Here is a 14352-nt window from a genome sequence, read left to right as displayed (position 1 = left end):
GTGGCTCCTCTTCAGCCCTTTCTTTTTGTTCCTGGGCAAACCTTGTCCCCTGGCCTTCCTCCTCAGCCCTTTGTTCTCCAGCTGATCCCATCCCACTGGCTTCCTGCAGAGAGTGGGCCATCCATGGTCATTAGTTGCTGGGTGCCAAATGTCTGGGCAATTGGAGTGGCCATTGTCTTCTGGGCGTCTCCGTGGGCATGGGGCCCCAGGACCCAGGCATCTAGGTGTCGGCCACGTCTGTATCTCTGGGTCTCTACAAAGGATAAACAACCTTTTCCCACCACCTACTTAACCAATGCAGCACATAGGGGAAACTGAGGCACATAGTATTCATACAAAATAGTACAAAAAATTCCCATTCTGTCACAGTTCCAACCCTCCCCCAGTCTGTGCCCGGGGCAGAGAGGCCCTTCTTTGCCCCTTCTCCCCCCGTCCCACCAGTCTCTGCCCCTGCTCGCCCAAGGATTGCAGTGGCTCTCAACTTTTCCATACTGCTGTACCCCTTTCAGGAGTCTGATTTACAGACCCCAAGTTACACTTCACTTAAAAACCATTCGCTTACAAAGCCAGACATAAAAATACAAAAGTGTCACACAGCCACTATTATGGAAAAATTGCTGACTCTCTCCTTGTTACCATATAATTATAAAAGAAATCAGCTGGAAATGTACATGTCGGTGTACACTCCATAGAGCAAGATGAAGACGTCACTGTCTGGAATGTTGGTTTGCACTGAGGTCACCAGTGCTTTTAGGCAGCCCCTGGTAAAACTAGGCCAATAGCGAGACGAGCAGAGGCGGACGAGGGTTTCCTGGGGCCCTGGGCCAGAGCAAGTGGACCCTCCTCCCCCTCCGGGGCTCCCACCCCTTGTCCAATCAGAAGCAATATGCTAATAAGGCGTATGATCTCCCCCGTGTTGTGTAGTTTCATTCTCCTCGCGGCTGGCTTTTTCGGGCGCTTTCCCTTGCACGAGCAATGGGGGAAGACATGATGTGTGTGAAGGGGGGAGTTGGGGCTTCCCGCTCAGCTAATGCGCAGAGAGGGGGAGATGGAGCAGGGACCTGCCTTGCAAAGGATGCTGCAACCATGGAGTCCCTGGAGGAGGTAAGCTGTGATCTTCCTCCAGAGCAGTGCCCTGGGAACCTGACTCCCACCCCCCCGCTCTGCAATGGAGGGACTGGGGTTAGGGTGGAGATGGGGGCTTATTCTGAAGATCCCAGTGTCATCGCAGCCCTGTGATTATTGTTACAGCCCCCACAGGCAGGCTGCAGGGTGTCTCAGTGTCTGTGAATGACGTACGATTTGTACAGCAGCCGCTGTTGAATTGTGTGTCCATTCTTCGGCCACAAATTGAGCTTGAATATTTTCGTTTCCCCCAAAGTGAGGTGTTGGGTTAAGGGGAGATTGGGGGCGGGGGGGTTTCCAGGAAATGAACAGTAGCTTTTAGACGTGCCAGAAAACCCAGTAAAACACCCAGAATTGCTCCCAAGGCGGCGAGACGTCCTGCCTTTCAGAAAGGGCTCCTGTTCTCTGGCAAATCCTCCCTTCGGGGGACAAATCAACCCCGTGTGCAGACGTCACTTCTCCCTTCCCGAGGAGCCTGGCCGAGAGCGCAGCACGCATCGCTTGGCCTCCTGCCCCGGTCCCTCCAACCTCTGGGGTCCCATGCTCGCGGCTGGGGGGGGGGTCACGGCAGCTGGGGGGGCGGGCAGGCTCCTGGGGGACAGGGTAGCTGGGGTCTTTGCAGGAGCCTTCGCGAGAGAAGCTCAGCCCCTCGGGGGCTGCGAGCAGGAGCCGCGAACAGGCCGTGTGGCCGGGGAGATCTCCGGGTGAAGGGCAGGCGGTGTCTGACCCTGCATTGGCCACTCGCTCGGCTCGTAACTCCAGCGGGAGAACAATGTTCCGCCGCCAGGGTGATGTTAAAGTTGAGGTGGGGGGGCGGGGGAAGAGACACCTTTAAATCTGCTTGAATGCTCTGGGTGTCGTTGTGATGCGCTGTCACCCCCAGCGCCCCTGTCTTCTTTCACTTCATCTCTCCCAGGTGGTGGGTGCAAGACCCAGGCTGTGGCTGCCTTTGTCTGTACCCCGATGGCCGGGTTCCTCTTCTTTCTCGGGGGCAGCGGTGTTGTGGCCGGGCTGGTCCCAGAATGTGAGAGAGACAAGGCGGGGAGCTGATAGCTTTTCTTGGACCAACTTCTGGTGGTGAAAGGTACAAACTCTGGAGCTCCACAGAGCTCTGCTTCGGGTTTCCTCTGATGTCCTCCCCCAGCCCTGAAGAAGAGCTCTGTGGAGCTCCGAGTTTGTATCTTCCACCAGTGGAAGTTAGTCCAGGAACAGGAATTACCCAGCTGGTCTCTCTCTTTCCTTGTTGCCGTCCTCCTCTTTCTCTCCACCCGTTTCACATCAGATGTTCAGGCTGGGAGCTCTTTGTGGCAGAGATTGTCTTACTATCTGTGCGCAGCATCCCTAGACCAACCTCTAACCCGATCCAGGACAGGAACCTCTCAGCTCTACCCTATTTCTTTCCACTGCAGTCCTGCCTCAGGGATGGAGGCACCATTGTGCCAGATGCCATAAAAAACACATCACAGAAAGACAATCCTTTCCCCAGGGAGTGTGCAGGAGAAGCATAATAAGTAATTCTCAGCCGCTTGTGCAGAGGAGCAGCAGTGACCTCTAGTGGGAAGAGGAATTCCCATTGCTGGAGCACAGACAATCATGACAATAGAATCATAGAATCATAGAATATCAGGGTTGGAAGGGACCCCAGAAGGTCATCTAGTCCAACCCCCTGCTCAAAGCAGGACCAATTCCCAGTTAAATCATCCCAGCCAGGGCTTTGTCAAGCCTGACCTTAAAAACCTCTAAGGAAGGAGATTCTACCACCTCCCTAGGTAACGCATTCCAGTGTTTCACCACCCTCTTAGTGAAAAAGATTTTCCTAATATCCAATCTAAACCTCCCCCACTGCAACTTGAGACCATTACTCCTCGTTCTGTCATCTGCTACCATTGAGAACAGTCTAGAGCCATCCTCTTTGGAACCCCCTTTCAGGTAGTTGAAAGCAGCTATCAAATCCCCCCTCATTCTTCTCTTCTGCAGGCTAAACAATCCCAGCTCCCTCAGCCTCTCCTCATAACTCATGTGTTCCAGTCCCCTAATCATTTTTGTTGCCCTTCGCTGGACTCTCTCCAATTTATCCACATCCTTCTTGAAGTGTGGGGCCCAAAACTGGACACAGTACTCCAGATGAGGCCTCAGCAATGTCAAATAGAGGGGAACGATCACGTCCCTCGATCTGCTCGCTATGCCCCTACTTATACATCCCAAAATGCCATTGGCCTTCTTGGCAACAAGGGCACACTGCTGACTCATATCCAGCTTCTCGTCCACTGTCACCCCTAGGTCCTTTTCCGCAGAACTGCTGCCTAGCCATTCGGTCCCTAGTCTGTAGCTGTGCATTGGGTTCTTCCGTCCTAAGTGCAGGACCCTGCACTTATCCTTATTGAACCTCATCAGATTTCTTTTGGCCCAATCCTCCAATTTGTCTAGGTCCTTCTGTATCCTATCCCTGCCCTCCAGCGTATCTACCACTCCTCCCAGTTTAGTATCATCCGCAAATTTGCTGAGAGTGAAATCCACACCATCCTCCAATAGTGTAATAAAGAATACAACTGCTCTAGAGGTTGGATCCCAAAGGTCTTTACCAACCACGTTGTACTTATGGGAATCCTTTCCCCCCACTACTGACATGCAGCCACCTCTGGAGTGAAACTCCACAACTGTTCAGCAGCACACAACACGGGCAGACGATGTCTTAGGGGAATGGTTGAAGCAGAATCCACTCACCTATTGGAATTTCACAGGGCATTTGAGAGAGGCAAATTGTAGTCCCCCGAACTGTCATTTGAACCGACTCAGATCTCCCCCATTAAAGAAGAGCCATAGGATTTGTAATGACCATAATGGGACCTTGCTTTTAACTCCCAGCTGAATCCTGACACCTGCAGAGGTACAGCGGCCAGGTTGAGTCTCTGGGTTCAGTTCTGCCTTTGTCGGGGGTGTCATCCATCTTATTTGTTTCAACACTGAGTTTCCCTTGAGGTTTCCCATTGGGAAACAGCCTGGGTCTGTCCCTGTTCAGCTTTTATAAGCTCACACCGTCAAACCTCAGGAATTACATTGGAATGCACCAAGCCAGAGATTTCTCCCAGCCAGTGATTCCTACATCGAGCCCAGAACTTGTGACTGAGTTAGAGCAGATCATTCGTAAGAGAGCAACTCCGTGTAAAGACTTGGAGTGAATTCTCTCCTCTCTGGCCTCCCAGCACCTTGCTTTCCTGACCTACAGCATGCCCGGCTGTTTGAGTGCTGACCCTGAGAAAAGCCCTCACTAATACATTGAGCCTGAAGGCTTTTTACTAGGGCTGGCAAGCGATTAAAAAAAATAATCGAGCTTAATCGCACTGTTAAACAATAAGAGAATATCATTTATTTAAATATTTTGGATGGTTTCTACATTTTCAAATATATTGATTTCAATTACAACAGAATACAAAGTGTACGGTGCTCACTTCATATTTTTGGTTATAAATATTTGTACTGTAAAAAACAAAAGAAAGAGAATATTTCAATTCACCTAATACAAGTACTAGAGCGCAATCTGATGAGGTTCAATAAGGATAAGTGCAGGGTCCTGCACTTAGGACGGAAGAACCCAATGCACAGCTACAGACTAGGGACCGAATGGCTAGGCAGCAGTTCTGCAGAAAAGGACCTAGGGGTGACAGTGGACGAGAAGCTGGATATGAGTCAGCAGTGTGCCCTTGTTGCCAAGAAGGCCAACGGCATTTTGGGATGTATAAGTAGGGGCATAGCCAGCAGATCGAGGGACGTGATCGTTCCCCTCTATTCGACATTGGTGAGGCCTCATCTGGAGTACTGTGTCCAGTTTTGGGCCCCACACTTCAAGAAGGATGTGGATAAATTGGAGAGAGTCCAGCGAAGGGCAACAAAAATGATTAGGGGACTGGAACACATGAGTTATGAGGAGAGGCTGAGGGAGCTGGGATTGTTTAGCCTGCAGAAGAGAAGAATGAGGGGGGATTTGATAGCTGCTTTCAACTACCTGAAAGGGGGTTCCAAAGAGGATGGCTCTAGACTGTTCTCAATGGTAGCAGATGACAGAACGAGGAGTAATGGTCTCAAGTTGCAGTGGGGGAGGTTTAGATTGGATATTAGGAAAAACTTTTTCACTAAGAAGGTGGTGAAACACTGGAATGCTTTACCTAGGGAGGTGGTAGAATCTCCTTCCTTAGAGGTTTTTAAGGTCAGGCTTGACAAAGCCCTGGCTGGGATGATTTAACTGGGAATTGGTCCTGCTTCAAGCAGGGGGTTGGACTAGATGACCTTCTGGGGTCCCTTCCAACCCTGATATTCTATGATTCTATGATTCTATGAATCTCTTTATCATGAAAGTTGAACTTACAAATGTAGCATTATGTACAAAAAATAACTGCATTCAAAAATAAAACAATGTAAAACTTTCAAGCCTACAAGTCCACTCAGTCCTACTTCAGCCAATCGCTCAGACAAACAAGTTTGGTTACAATTTGCAGGAGATAATGTTGCCCACTTCTTATTTACAATATGACCTGAAAGTGGGAACAGACGTTCGCATGGCACTGTTGTAGCCGGCATCACAAGATATTTATGTGCCAGATGCGCTAAAGATTCATATGTCCCTCCATGCTTAAACCACCATTCCGGAGGCCATGCGTCCATGCTGATGATGGGTTCTGCTCAATAACGATCCATGGCAGAGCGGACCGAGGCATGTTCATTTTCATCATCTGAGTCAGGTGCCACCAGCAGAGGGCTGATTTTCTTTTTTGGTGGTTTGGGTTCTGTAGTTTCCGTATCAGAGTGTTGCTCTTTGAAGACATCTGACAGCATGCTCCACACCCCGTCCCGATCACATTTTGGAAGGCACTTCAGATTCTTAAACCTTGGGTTGAGTGCTGAATCTATCTTTAGAAAGCTCACACTGGTACCTCCTTTGCATTTTGTCAAATCTGCTGTGAAAGTGTTCTTAAAATGAACATGTGTTGGATCATCATCTGAGACTGCTATAGCATGAAATATAGGGCAGAATGTGGGTAAAACAGAACAGGAAACCTACAATTCTCCCCCAAGGAGTTCAGTCACAAATTTAATTAACGCATTTATTTTTTTTAACGAGCATTATCAGCATGGAAGCATGTCCTCTGGAATGGTGGCCGAAGCATGAAGGGGCAGATGAATGTTTAGCATATCTGTCACATAAATACCTTGCAATGCCAGCTACAAAAGTGCCATGCAAATGCCTGTTCTCACTTTCAGGTGACATTGTAAATAAGAAGGGGGCAGCAGTATCTCCTGTCAATGTAAACAAAACTTGTTTGTCTTAGCGATTGGCTGAACAAGAAGTAGGACTGACTGGACTTGTAGGCTCTAAAGTTTTACGTTGTTTGGTTTTTGAGTGCAGTTATGTAAGAAAAAAATCCACATCTGTAAGTTACACTTTCACGATAAAGAGATTGCGCTATAGGACTTGTATGAGGTGAATTGAAAAATACTATTTCTTTTATCATTTTTACAGTGCAAATATTTGTAATCAAAAATAATCATGTAAAGTGAGCACTGTGCCTTTTGTGTTCTGTGTTGTAATAGCAATCAATATATTTGCAAATGTAGAAAAACATCCAAAAATATTTAATCAATTTCAATTGGTATTCTATTGTTTAACAGTGTGATTAATCACGATTAATTTTTTTAATCACAGTTAATTTTTTCAGTTAATCACGTGAGTTAACGGCGATTAATTGACAGCCCTGCTTTTTACACAACTGTAGGGGAAACTTCAGCAATGTCTAGAACTAGAGCTGATACAGTGTAAGCCTAGTTCATGAAAAAGGTGAAAAGAAATGACAGTTTGATGTCCTTTGAAGGAAGTAGAAAAGTGAAAGTCCTCCGCCACTTTTCAAATGGAGGGAACTGTTAAGAGTAAATGTTTATTTCCCCTCCAAAACTGAATGAAATCCTCCCTCCCACCCTCAAAACCAGTATTTCCATTCAAAGTCCACTCCCCCATCAAAAAATGAAAAATGGCAATCAAAATAAAACCTTTCATTTGGCTCAAAATGGCATTTTCCATTAAAAAACAACTTTGAACAAGAGTTTTCATCCAGCTGTAGTTTGAAGGTTCAGAATTAATGACACCTCGGTTCCCATCTCTCCCTCCAGAGGGATCCGGGTGCAAACTCTGCCCCAGGGACTGGCTGCTGCATGGGGACAAGTGCTACTGGCTGTCTAAGGAGCGTAAAGACTGGACTGGGAGCCGTGACGACTGCTCGGGGAAGAGCTCTCGCATGCTCGTGATCCAGAACCGGGAGGAGATGGTAACATAAAATACAGGCTCATCCAAATCCAGCTGGAGAAAGACGTATGTCACTAGTTACAGTCCCAGTGTAGCCTGACTCTACCACCCCCCCCGCAAATCAAACTCCACACTGGGGTGTTTTCTCCCCTTCTAGGGGTCTGGCTTATTAACATACAGTTCAGAACAAGAACCCCACAGCTTTCCCACCCCAGACTGCCCAGCTGGCTCCTGTAGGCGTTTCACTCCCAGGCTCTCTGTCTGAGAGCTCAGCAGAGCCCTTCTGCATAGAGCTACTCACACAAACCACCTACCCCATCAAATCTCTCCCTGCCCAGACTGGCTGCCCTTGTAGCCCCACCAGGCCTGGCTCCTGGTCACCTGCTTCCATCACCTTTGCCTCTGAGTCCAGGGGCACCTAGTCACAGGTGAGGCTCAACCCAGGACTCCCTTAAAGGGCCAGCTCACCCTGTGCCACCAAGGACTGGTGCTGATGTTACCATGTCTGCATAGAGAGAGCCACGTTTACCTGCACTGGGACCCTGCCCACCCAGGGGAGAGGGTGAACTAACTCAGGGGCTGGTGGGGTCTCCTGCTGGCATTATGGGCGGAGCTACTGAAGGAGAGAGCAGGCACTTCATGGGATTGTGAGGATGTGACACACCAGGGAGGGGTGAAGTGTTGACCTGGGAATGTGTCCTGGGAATGGGAGACCTGAGAGCCTGTAACCGGAGCCAGGAGTGTGAGGGGGAGGTAACACCTCTGCCCAGGAATGTGAAGACAGGCTGCAGGAGAGAGCTGCTAGGAGGGTTTAGTTTTCAGTTTGGGGCTGGGTGGAGGAACACAGGGAACCCCAGGGCTGGGGTCTAAGCTCCCTGCTCCCCCAGAAGGACTTGACTGAGGGGTCCTGGTTATACCCACAAGCTCTGTTTTGGACTGTGTTCCTGTTGTCCAATAAACCTTCTGTTTTACTGGCTGGCTGAGAGTCTCAGTGAATCCCAAGAAGAGGGGTGCAGGGCCTGGACTCCCCCACACTCCGTGACAGGGATCACTAAGGGAATTCTAGCATGTTACAGGATACTCATCCCCACCCCCTCTGCTTTGCACATCACAGGATTTCATACAAGATGTTCTACAAGATGCAAACTACATCTGGATTGGCCTTAAAGTGACACCCCCAGGGGGGAAATGGACCTGGGTGGACGGTTCCCCATTAGATCCAGTGCGGTGAGTGCTGCTTGACGTTTACTCTTTGAGATGTTTGGGGAAAGCTCCCATTGTATAACTTGCTCATGTTAAATGTCCAACTTCTGTTTGAGGCCTGGTCTCCACTGAAAAGTCTTAGCCCTGGTCTACACTAGGACTTCAGGTCGAATTTAGCAGCATTAAATCGCTGTAAACCTGCACCCGTCCACACGATAAAACCCTTTATTTCGACTTAAAGGGCTCTTAAAATCGATTTCCTTACTCCACCCCTGACAAGTGGATTAGTGCTTAAATCGGCCTTGCCGGCTCGAATTTGGGGTACTGTGGACACAATTCGACGGTATTGGCCTCCGGGAGCTATCCCAGAGTGCTCCATTCTGACCGCTCTGGACAGCACTCTCAACTCAGATGCACTGGCCAGGTAGACAGGAAAAGAACCGCGAACTTTTGAATCTCATTTCCTGTTTGGCCAGCGTGGCAAGCTGCAGGTGACCATGCAGAGCTCATCAGCAGAGGTGACCATGATGGAGTCCCAGAATCGCAAAAGAGCTCCAGCATGGACCGAACAGGAGGTACGGGATCTGATCGCTGTTTGGGGAGAGGAATCCGTGCTATCAGAACTCCGTTCCAGTTTTCGAAATGCCAAAACCTTTGTCAAAATCTCCCAGGCACGAAGGACAGAGGCCCGAAGCAGTGCCACGTGAAACTGAAGGAGCTGAGGCAAGCCTACCAGAAAACCAGAGAGGCGAACGGCCGTTCCAGGTCAGAGCCCCAAACATGCCGCTTCTATGATGAGCTGCATGCCACTTTAGGGGGTTCAGCCACCACTACCCCAGCCGTGTTGTTTGACTCCTTCAATGGAGATGGAGGCAATACGGAAACAGGTTTTGGGGACAAAGAAGATGATGATGATGATGAGGTTGTAGATAGCTCACAGCAAGCAAGCGGAGAAACCGGTTTTCCGACAGCCAGGAACTGTTTCTCATCCTGGACCTGGAGCCAGTACCCCCCGAACCCACCCAAGGCTGCCTCCTGGACCCAGCAGGCGGAGAAGGGACCTCCGGTGAGTGTACCTTTTAAAATACTATACATGGTTTAAAAGCAAGCATGTGAAAGGATTACTTTGCCCTGGCATTCACGGTTCTCCTGGATGTACTCCCAAAGCCTTTGCAAAAGGTTTCTGGGGAGGGCAGCCTTATTGCGTCCTTCATGGTAGGACACTTTACCACTCCAGCCCAGTAACACGTACTCGGGAATCATTGTACAACAAAGCATTGCAGTGTATGTTTGCTGGCGTTCAGACAACATCTGTTCTTTATCTCTCTGTGTTACCCTCAGGAGAGAGAGATATCATTCATGGTCACCTGGTTGAAATAGAGTGCTTTTCTTCAGGGGACACTCAGACGAGCCCATTCCTGCTGGGCTGTTTGCCTGTGGCTAAAAACAGAAATGTTCCCTGCTGTTAGCCACAGGGAGGGGGGAGGGTTGAGAGGGTAGCCACGCGGTGGGGGGAGGCAAAATGCGACCTTGTAACGAAAGGACATGTGCTATGTATGTAATGTTAACAGCAAGGTTTACCCTGAAAGAGTATTACATGTTTTATAAAATGTGTCTTTTTAAATACCGCTGTCCCTTTTTTTTTCTCCACCAGCTGCATGTGTTTCAATGATCACAGGATCTTCTCCTTCCCAGAGGCTAGTGAAGCTTAGAAAGAAAAAAAAACGCACTCGTGATGAAATGTTCTCTGAGCTCATGCTGTCCTCCCACACTGATAGAGCACAGACGAATGCATGGAGGCAAATAATGTCAGAGTGCAGGAAAGCACAAAATGACCGGGAGGAGAGGTGGTGGGCTGAAGAGAGTAAGTGGCGGGCTGAAGAGAGGGCTGAAGCTCAAATGTGGCGGCAGCGTGATGAGAGGAGGCAGGATTCAATGCTGAGGCTGTTGGAGGACCAAACCAGTATGCTCCAGTGTATGGTTGAGCTGCAGCAAAGGCAGCCGGAGCACAGACTGCCACTACAGCCCCTGTGTAACCAACCTCCCTCCTCCCCAAGTTCCATAGCCTCCACACCCAGACGCCCAAGAACGCGGTGGGGGGGCCACCGGCCAACCAGCCACTCCGCCACAGAAGATTGCCCAAAAAAAAGAAGGCTGGCCTTCAATAAATTTTAAAGTTGTAAACTTTTAAAGTGCTGTGTGGCATTTTCCTTCCCTCCTCCACCACCCCTCCTGGGCTAGCTTGGTAGTCATCCCCCTATTTGTGTGATGAATGAATAAAGAATGCATGAATGTGAAGCAACAATGACTTTATTGCCTCTGCAAGCGGTGATCGAAGGGAGGAGGGGAGGGTGGTTAGCTTACAGGGAAGTAGAGTGAACCAAGGGGCGGGGGGTTTCATCAAGGAGAAACAAACAGAACTTTCACACCGTAGCCTGGCCAGTCATGAAACTGGTTTTCAAAGCTTCTCTGATGCATACCACGCCCTCCTGTACTCTTCTAACCGCCCTGGTGTCTGGCTGCGCGTAACCAGAAGCCAGGCGATTTGCCTCAACCTCCCACCTCGCCATAAACGTCTCCCCCTTACTCTCACAGATATCATGGAACACACAGCAAGCAGTAATAACAGTGGGAATATTGGTTTTGCTGAGGTCTAAGCGAGTCAGTAAACTGCGCCAGCGCGCCTTTAAACGTCCAAATGCACATTCTACCACCATTCTGCACTTGCTCAGCCTGTAGTTGAACAGCTCCTGACTACTGTCCAGGCTGCCTGTGTACGGCTTCATGAGCCATGGCATTAAGGGGTAGGCTGGGTCCCCAAGGATACATATAGGCATTTCAACATCCCCAACAGTTATTTTCTGGTCTGGGAATAAAGTCCCTTCCTGCAGCTTTTGAAACAGACCAGAGTTCCTGAAGATGCGAGCGTCATGTACCTTTCCCGGCCTTCCCACGTTGATGTTGGTGAAATGTCCCTTGTGATCCACCAGAGCTTGTAGCACTATTGAAAAGTACCCCTTGCGGTTTATGTACTCGCCGGCTTGGTGCTCCTGTGCCTAGATAGGGATATGGGTTCCGTCTATGGCCCCACCACTGTTAGGGAATCCCATTGCAGCAAAGCCATCCACTATGACCTGCACTTTTCCCAGGGTCACTACCCTTGATATCAGCAGATCTTTGATTGTGTGGGCTACTTGCATCACAGCAGACCCAACAGTAGATTTGCCCACTCCAAATTGATTCCCAACTGACCGGTAGCTGTCTGGCGCTGCAAGCTTCCACAGGGCTATCGCCACTCGCTTCTCAACTGTGAGGGCTGCTCTCATCTTGGTATTCATGCGCCTCAGGGCAGGGGAAAGCAAGTCACAAAGTTCCATGAAAGTGCCCTTACGCATGTGAAAGTTTCGCAGCCACTGGGAATCGTCCCAGACCTGCAACACTATGAGGTCCCACCAGTCTGTGCTTGTTTCCCGAGCCCAGAATCGGCGTTCCAAAGCATGAACCTGCCCCATTAGCACCATGATGCATGCATTGGCAGGGCCCATGCTTTCAGAGAAATCTGTGTCCATGTCCTGATCACTCACATGACCGCGCTGACGTCGCCTCCTCACCCGGTATCGCTTTGCCAGGTTCTGGTGCTGCATATACTGCTGGATAATGCGTGTGGTGTTTAATGTGCTCCTAATTGCCAAAGTGAGCTGAGCGGCCTCCATGCTTGCCTTGGTATGGTGTCCGCACAGAAAAAAGGCGCGGAACGATTGTCTGCCGTTGCTCTGACGGAGGGAGGGGTGACTGACAATATGGCTTACAGAGTTGGCTTCAGGGAGCTAAAATCAACAAAGGGGGTGGCTTTACATCAAGGAGTATTTCAGGCAGGACTTCACGGAGGGTTCCAATAAGAAATGGTGCACCTAAGTTATTGTTCTTATTGGAACAAGGAGGTTAGCCTGGCCTCTGATTGATACATGGCTAGATTTACGTCGCTACAGCTTCTCTGTGAGTGACTGCAGTGTGACCTAGAGGAATGAGTCCCCTAGACGGGGGAGGAGGCAAATGAGTACAAAACAAATCTGGTCTATTTCTTGTTTTGATCCACTCCATCTGTCTTTTACATCTTTGGCTGGCAGCAGACGGTGCAGAAGGACTGCATGCCATCCGCATCTCATGGCTGCTCAGCAGAAGATGGTGCAGTAGGACTGCTAGCCATCCTCTTCTCCTGCCCGCCCGGCAGAAGATGATGCAATAGGACTGCTAGCAATCCGTATCGCCTGCCTGCTCACCATAAGACAGTTCAATAGGACTGACTGCGGGACTAAAGAGAATGACCTGGTCAAGTCACTCCAAATTTAGTCCCTGCGCCCATGTCTGCCCAGGCGCTCCCAGCCGACGTGGCCAGGAGCACCTCGGACATGACGAGGACGGCTACCAGTCGTACTGTACCGTCTGCTGCCACAAGGCAATGGGTTGCTGCTACTGTGTAGCAATGCCGTACCGCGTCTGCCAGCACCCAGGAGAAATATGGTGACGGTTACCTGAGTGGGCTCAATGCTTGCCATGGTACGGCATCTGCACAGGTAACTCAGGAAAAAAGGCGCGAAACGATTGTCTGCCCTTGCTTTCACGGAGGGAGGGAGGGAGGGAGGGAAGGGGGCCTGACGATATGTACCCAGAACCACCCGCGACAATGTTTTAGCCCCATCAGGCATTGGGATCTCAACCCAGAATTCCAATGGGCAGCGGAGACTGCGGGAACTGTGGGATAGCTATCCACAGTGCAACGCTCCGGAAGTCGACTCTAGCCTCGGTACTGTGGAAGCGCTCCGCCGAGTTAATGCACTTAATGCACTTAGAGCATTTTCTGTGGGGACACACACACTCGAATACATAAAACCAATTTCTAAAAAACCGACTTCTGAAAATTCAACCTTATTCCGTAGTATAGACATACCCTAAGCAAGTCATTTTTAAGTCAGGAGAAACTTGGGGTACGCAAGACAAATCAGACTCCTGAAAGGGGTGCAGTGGTCTGGAAAGGTTGAGAGCCACTGCCCTAAGTCATCTCACAGCCTGGGACATCTTCTCGACTGATGCTCCGCAGGGAAGTTAGAGATGAAGGACAACACCAGAGCCAAGCTCCCCATTACGGGGAGGGGGAGGAAAGACTCACCCCTGGGCCTTTCCTTGTTACACAGACCCACAGTGACACGGACTCTCTCTCACTCTGCAGCTTCTCAGGCTCTGCTGATGGGAACAGCTGCGGGTGGATAAAAGGCAGCCAGGTTCTGTCTGAGACGTGTGCCGCAGAGCTCAAATGGATCTGCCAGAAAGAAGCGGCTGTGATAGAAACAGTGCAACTGAGGATCCACATTTGTGTAGCTGTAATGTGAAGTACCCCCTGTTTAGTTTCCTGGGTACGGCCCTATCAAATTCACCCATCCAGTTTGGTAAATTTCATGGTCATGAGATTTTTAAAAGTCTTTTAAATTTCACAGTTTTAGCTATTTCAATCTTAAATGTCACCCTGTTGTAACTGTGTGGATCCCATCCCAGAAGAGGGTCATGGGGGGTCTCAAGGCTATTGGGGGAGGGGTGTCACGGTATTGCTCCCCTTACATCGGCACTGCTCCTGGCAGTGGTGCGACCTTCAGAGCTGGGCTCCCGGCCGGCAGCCATGGAGCTTTCTGCTGCTGGGGGAGGTTCCTGGCGGTGGCTCTGATCTGGCCCTGGGAGCA

General features: G+C 49.9%; 1 long non-coding RNA gene across 1 annotated transcript; it reads left to right on the top strand.

Annotated features, from left to right (window-relative positions):
• Window positions 1–997: 997 nt before the first annotated feature.
• On the top strand, window positions 998–13976 carry LOC140897615 (uncharacterized). The gene is made up of 4 exons (XR_012154765.1): window positions 998–1104; window positions 7285–7439; window positions 8532–8644; window positions 13848–13976. It is a non-coding gene; the product is annotated as an uncharacterized lncRNA (long non-coding RNA).
• Window positions 13977–14352: the final 376 nt, after the last annotated feature.

The sequence above is a fragment of the Lepidochelys kempii genome, chromosome 14 (genome assembly GCF_965140265.1).
Source record: "Lepidochelys kempii isolate rLepKem1 chromosome 14, rLepKem1.hap2, whole genome shotgun sequence".
Classification (NCBI taxonomy): domain Eukaryota; kingdom Metazoa; phylum Chordata; order Testudines; family Cheloniidae; genus Lepidochelys; species Lepidochelys kempii.
Note: the sequence above shows the minus strand (reverse complement) of the source record. Positions and strands in the feature narration are given on the sequence as shown.